Source organism: Patella vulgata, chromosome 8, assembly GCF_932274485.2.
Source record: "Patella vulgata chromosome 8, xgPatVulg1.2, whole genome shotgun sequence".
Classification (NCBI taxonomy): Eukaryota; Metazoa; Mollusca; class Gastropoda; family Patellidae; genus Patella; species Patella vulgata.
Genome location: NC_065886.2, coordinates 39,808,607 through 39,815,413, shown reverse-complemented (window position 1 = coordinate 39,815,413; position 6,807 = coordinate 39,808,607).

Genomic DNA, 6,807 nt, shown 5'->3' with positions numbered 1-6,807 from the left:
TTGAACCATGTGTTAGTCTCGAAATGACCTAGTTTGTGTCGAGTGGACGTTAAACCCCATTTCTCTCTTTCTCTCTCTCTCTCTCTCTCACAGATTTGCTTCATTACAAATGGTGCTCAAAAGCATTCTGGCACGTGATTTGTGTGCCAATTTAAAATTTTCATTTTGTCTTAAATATTAGATATCAGAAGCCCATCTTTTTACGGTAAGATAACAACATCAATGTTGATTTAAATTGACCAATTAAGTCGTGTTTGCTATGTCGAAGACTGTCAATGATATACAGTTAAAGACTTGCCTATTCCTTTAAACAAATTTCCATTCCATTCCATTGAATTGATATTGTCAATTGAGAAATGCAAATGCCAATCAGCGGATTTATAGACGTGATATTATTTCATAATTTTATTGTGGAAAAGATTTATCTTCAACCCTACCCTACACAAACCTGCCATTTTTGGACAGACATATGGTAGGCTATATTTGTTATTTCAATAATCCGTTTGCATGTGGAGATCTTTAACAGCATGAGGAGGAACTAGAAATTCAACAGCAGTTAATATAACTATTTACCACATTTTATTAAAAAGGTTTGTGTCTTGATTTCAGAGATTATAGCAGCCATTTTGATACAGAAATGGTACCGAATGTATGTGGCCCGTTTAGAGGCCAGACGGCGTTACACTTGGACGATTTTCCAATCCATTGAATATTCTGGAGAGCAAGATCAATTAAAGGTTTGTATGACTGATAAAATCATTTGATGAGACTGGTTAAATGGTGGATATGGTCAAGAGAGAATGGTATTTAGTTTCTGATCAGACTGTGTAAATGACGGATATGGTCAGGAGAGAATGGTATTTAGTTTCTGATGAGACTGTGTAAATGGCGGATGGTCAAGAGAGAATGGTATTTAGTTTCTCGTCAACACAATACTTCTGCCATTTTTAGCAAAAATAAACAAATGGTTATTATTTCCTTGGTCTTATGTGCAATGCTATGGGAGAGCGTTTGGCCTGGACACCTGCATTTTTGTTCATAGTATTCCAACTGTCATGGTTTCTTTTGCATGCATTCCAAGTGTGCATGCAGGTGGTTTTTCACGTGACAGAAAAATAAACCTAATAGAAAAGCAATATAGTTTCCCATCATGTCTTCATGTGACCATAATGAGCCAAGTACACCATGATTAGCCAAAAACATGTCCTCGAACATTGATCAAAGTTCAGCCAGATCTATGCACAATCAATATATATTCCTAAAATATTAGCTACTTATTAGGACAGAAAAACCTTACACCAAGGAAATAAGTGTTATAACTTGTTTTGATATTAATTAGCCAAGATCTGTCCTTGAACATGTTTCAAGTTTCATCATTAAAATGGCGCCACATATGTATGGAGTGGAATTCACGACATAACTATGATAATATATAACTCTTCGCTTAGTAGTGCGTATGCTAATATGCTTTTTTCATTGTATGTAACTTCTTGCTTACATGTTTAAATAGTTATTTTACTGTTTATCATTAAAAAGTTATATGCAATGAAGTAAACTTATTAGCATATACGTATTACTGGTTTAAGAGTTATGTTGTGAATTCCACTCCATAAATATAAGCCTATTATTAAAAGAGAAATTTTTTTTTTACCAAGGAAAGAAGTGTGAAGTTATAATCTTAGGTGCATTGAAGTAAGCATATAAACATTTGCAATACTGATTTAAGAAGTAGAATTAAGCCATGAATTCCACTCCATCTCCATAAGAATTAATAGAAATTAAGTATACGATTATCTGATGAGAATCAATTTACACTTCCTTCACACATGTAGTAGATTAGTATAGTTTCTTAAGAGCAGACTTACTGCAAAGCGTTAATTTTCTCATTTTCTCCTAACAATATTGTGCGCTTCAAATGAAGATTGGATTTTCGTGTCTTTTCACAATTTTATGACAATTTTGTCTCGTGGGTTGGTCTGAGAGGTATACTCAGAAACTTGACATTGATTGGTCTGAAATAAGAAATTGTTCCGTGTCCCATGAAAGATGTTGGAAGTCTATGAGAAATTTAAAGTGCACATAAGATGGGCCTGGAAACTTTGGGATACGTGTAGCCAATGGTTACTATATCCACTTTACGGCAAGTTCACGCCAATCTGGTTGAAATTAATTCAGTTATCTTCACTCAAAGTCGTAAAAATAGACCTTCCTTAAAAACGACTTTGCCAATTATCGAAAACACTCTTAATCCCCTCAGGCGCCAGTGACGTCACAGTGACTGAATGCATATTCGGAATGTTTATTCCTTAATTACCTATATACAGCCGGCGTGTGTATTCTTTAACGCCCAAAGGATTCCGTAACCCCCCTAATTAAATAAAACAATTGACTACGGAATAATTTGTTTTGTAATTCATTTTAATTCAAGATCCAATTTAGAGTGCCTACAACTTTTAAACTTTGAAGTCTTGAACTCTTAATTAATTTTTTACAATATGGAACTTATTGGACGAACACTTTTAATATGTAAATAATATACGGGTCCAGCTATGTTGTTTTTACTGCGAGCACTTCGCTTTTCCACATAAAGTGTAGTGTCGTTAATATCTGTCATTAATTAATCAATCCGACTATAAAAGTTATACAGGCATGGGTCATAAATTAATTTACACGTTGGTGTTAGCAGTGAGTGTTAGTGGGATTAAGAATGATGATTAGGTAATTATCGTTTTTTACACCGGCCAGATCAAAGACATCACTCTTAGTGGAACGTGTGCGTAATACCTCACGAACAAACTAATGGTAGAATCATACACACACACATTAATTGTATAAAATAATTAAGTTTTACTAATAAGTTGTTTAAAATTACTATATACCCAATAATTATTGCTCACCGGTGTTTTTGTAATCAAGTAGCCTCGTATTATTTGTTGATTGGCGTTTAAACAACATTTAATTGATGGATGGATTAACGTTTTTGATACGATTAGGTTATAATGACTAACATCGGTTATCTTCTTTATAATAAAAGTATTTTACAATTGCATTGACAGTTTAATCACTCACCAAACGGCACCAGGAACTCCACGAATGATCCCGTGCAATTTTCGCGGCGAAGTTTAACCTCATTTACTACACCTGTAGTACATGGAACGGTACATGATAATAAAATACCAAGCGTTGATTAGCAGAGAAATGAGTGCGATCTATTGTACATGTTATGCATAGTCATTGGAAAATTCCATATTCACTGTAGTTGTTCTTTATGTATAGAAATGGTTATTATTATTATATATAGCTAATAATGAATATATCGACAAATGACTGGCACCATTTGTATTTCTGTACTTAAAGATACATTATGGGAGATAAGATAAAGAGATGGCAGTTCTCGCTATATTAGTTAAAAACTAGATAGTGTAAAGGTAATTTGCTGAAAATTTCAGTCAAATTGATCCACTATGAGCCGAGAAAGAAGCCGGTGAAATTTTTGCATAGTCTCGGTTATCATTACTAAAATCATTAATATAAACAGCATAGTCTCGATTATCCACTTTTTCTGATTTAATTATCTTTGGCCGTTAGCGGCATATAGGAATCTAATCCAGGCTACATCGAAGGCTAGCCTTGACATCGAGAGTTTATTATGTTCTGGATAAGTTAATTAATGTCTAATTGATAATTTAGATAACATTTCAGGCCTAAAGAAAGACTTGTAATAAGCAGATTTTGCTCTTGCATAATGCATGTTTAAGTTTGGGATATCAAGTATTACGGGGTTATCCAAATTACCGTTAAATGAGCTGATTTCTTGAGTCATCTTCATTTGACATGTGGCCTATTTAAACATTAAATTGATCTACGGCATTTTAAATTCACTCTAAAATATTCCAATCACAAATGTCTAATCTATACCAATGAAAGACGATAATTTGGTGATTATGATTAGGCCAGTCACGTGGTAATTGGACCGTCAATAGACGCTTGTCCAGTTGCCGTGTGTATTGATAGTGGTATATTGTACAGACGGTGAGATATTGTATAGATAATGTATATCCTATGTGTAGTGCCTGTGACGTCACCAGCCAATCAACCGGATTAAGGTCGTAATTGAAAAATCGGAAAAGCTTTTTGGCGTGTCGGATACTTAAACGTTAACAGCGGACTTAATTTTAATCAGATTGGTGTGAACTTGCCGTAAAATTGATATAGTAACCATGGGCTATACATACATGCAATTTAGATTTTTGATCTTACGTGGTCTTTAAAGAATTTCTTGGTCCAATTCTTTGACATTTACAGACAACACAAACAAATCATTTAAAGGTCCTCTTTATAAATCAGAAGAATCCAAGCTTAGAGATTCCACCATTTACATTTATGGTTTTGTTTTATTAAAGATACATTAGTTAAGAGTTTAATAAAGAGTTGGCCATTCTTGCTATAGTAATTCAAAAATAGATGATAAATAAAGAAATTACTTCATTCTCAGCCAAGTTATCATTGTTTGTAGTTTTGACAAGATGTGTGCACAGTGGTAACCAGGGCACTGGTGTAATTGGGACTTAGCCTCACTTTCCCATTTTTAAATTAAATTTTTAAATGGTGAACCGTTTTAATCTAGTTAAAATCCTGAGTATCCGATGCCATCGAGTGTCGATTATGGTCTTGTTTTGTTAATAGATGTCTAATTGATAATTTAGATAACATTTCAGGCCTAAAGAAAGACCTGCAATAGACAGATTTAGCTCTTACATAATATGTGTTTAATTAAATGTTTGATAATCAATTAGAGTATGTTAGTGATATAAACTATGAAAAATTGGATATTGTTTAAAATTGTAGCTTTAATAATAATTAAATTTTAGTTTAATTTATAAATATTGAAATATTCTTTAGAACTGAGACAGTTTTATAAGCAAAACTTGTGTGACATCAGTATAGTAGCTTCAAATCCCACCCCACCCCCTCTGGCACATGGGACATTTATTTGAAACCCTATCTAGTTTTGAGGGGTTGAATGGTCTAACATGTGCGCATTAGATCATAAGGTCTGCCATTGAATCAGGGGGGTTGTGTGGCCGAGTGGTTAAAGCATGCTCGTTGCATCATAAGGTCTGTCGTTGAGTCAAGTACGTGGTGTGGTTTTGATTCCCCGCTTGTATGTCCAACCATGTGGGTTTTCTCCTGGTTTTCCGGTTTCCTCCCACAGCTAAAGACCCCTATGGACAAGCGAATTAATGAAATAAAATTGAACCATATATAAGTCCCGAAATGACCTAGTTTGTGTTGAGTGTACGTTTAACCACATTTCTCTCTCTCTGTCGTGGAGTCAAGTGGTTTGGTTTCGTTCCCACACTTGGTTTGTGATGAGAAGTCGAGTTACCATTCAACCTCATGGGCTTTCTCTGGAGCCTCCTCTTTCCTCAAGCAAATTGATGAAATAATGTTAGTCCCAAAATAACCTAATTTTTGGTGTTGAGTGGACATTAAATCACGGAGCCTCCTCTTTCCTCAAGCAAATTGATGAAATAAGAAATAATGTTGTACCATGTTAGTCTCGAAATAACCTAGTTTGTGGTGTCGAGTGGACATTAAACTCTCTCTCTCTCTCTCTCTCTCTCTCTCCATTTAGTTTGAACCTGACAGCTACATCTTGGTTATACAAGTAGTGTTATATTTCCTATAATTTACCGACTCATTTCTCGAAAGCGTTAATCCCATCTAGGGAAATCAAGGTAATTTACACGGGTCTCTAATCAGGCTTTCTCTCTATGACTTTCCTCCCACGTTGATTAACATGACAAGTAATTTTACGAGTTATTTGGCTTGCATGAAAATAGTATTAACCTCAGCAATACTACAAACTGTTGGCAATTCACCATTTTAATTATTAAATTGCCAGGAGATTTGTAGATAATGTCACCATTCTGCAAAACCTAGTTTAATTTCATTTTGAGATGATGTGGAAATGGAAAAATAATTGTTACTGAATGTGGATTACATAAGAAATGTCAAATTTTATTGAATCTGTTCGACAACTTGTTTTATATTATGTTGTATTTCTGTAAAACTCGTGTAATCATGTAATTATGAAACCATTTAAGCATGTAATCATGTGTGTACAAGCCTGGAGGCCATGAAACGATTTTTTTACCGTGGATTGTAATTCTTTTCTGTTTCTAGAATATTAAACATACATTATGCAAGAGCTAAATCTGCCTTTTGCTGGTCTTTCTTTAGGCCTTAAATGTTATATAAATTATTAATTAGACATTTATTAACATGACAAAACCATAATCAACTATGGATGCCATCGGATAGGTCCGATTTTAAGTACATTGAAATGGTTCAGCCTTTTAATGATTTAATCTAAAACTGGTAAAAAAAATGTGGCTAAGCCTCAAACATCTAGAATGGTGGTTACAAAAAATGCAAACATCTTGTCAAACTTCGAAAGGCTAATATCTTCGCTCAGAATAAAGAAATTTGAACACAATTTTCAATATATTAATTCTGCATGATCTATTTTGAACTATATAGCAAGAACAACCAGTTCTTTATCTAAATCTTGCATAATTCATCTGAGATTTTAATTTTGTTAGATGGTACGAGTTTTGTGTAAACCATATAGCTAGCTTGTTTTGTTCTGAGTCATTGAGATGAGACAGAAACTGATGTCCTATGCACATATTGACCGTGCACGTGGATTCGAGATGCCACTGCTCGGGCAAAATTTCCCTCATATAGGAAAAAAAAGTTGGACACTAAACCCCCATCTCATTTCAATTGTTATTTTCTTCT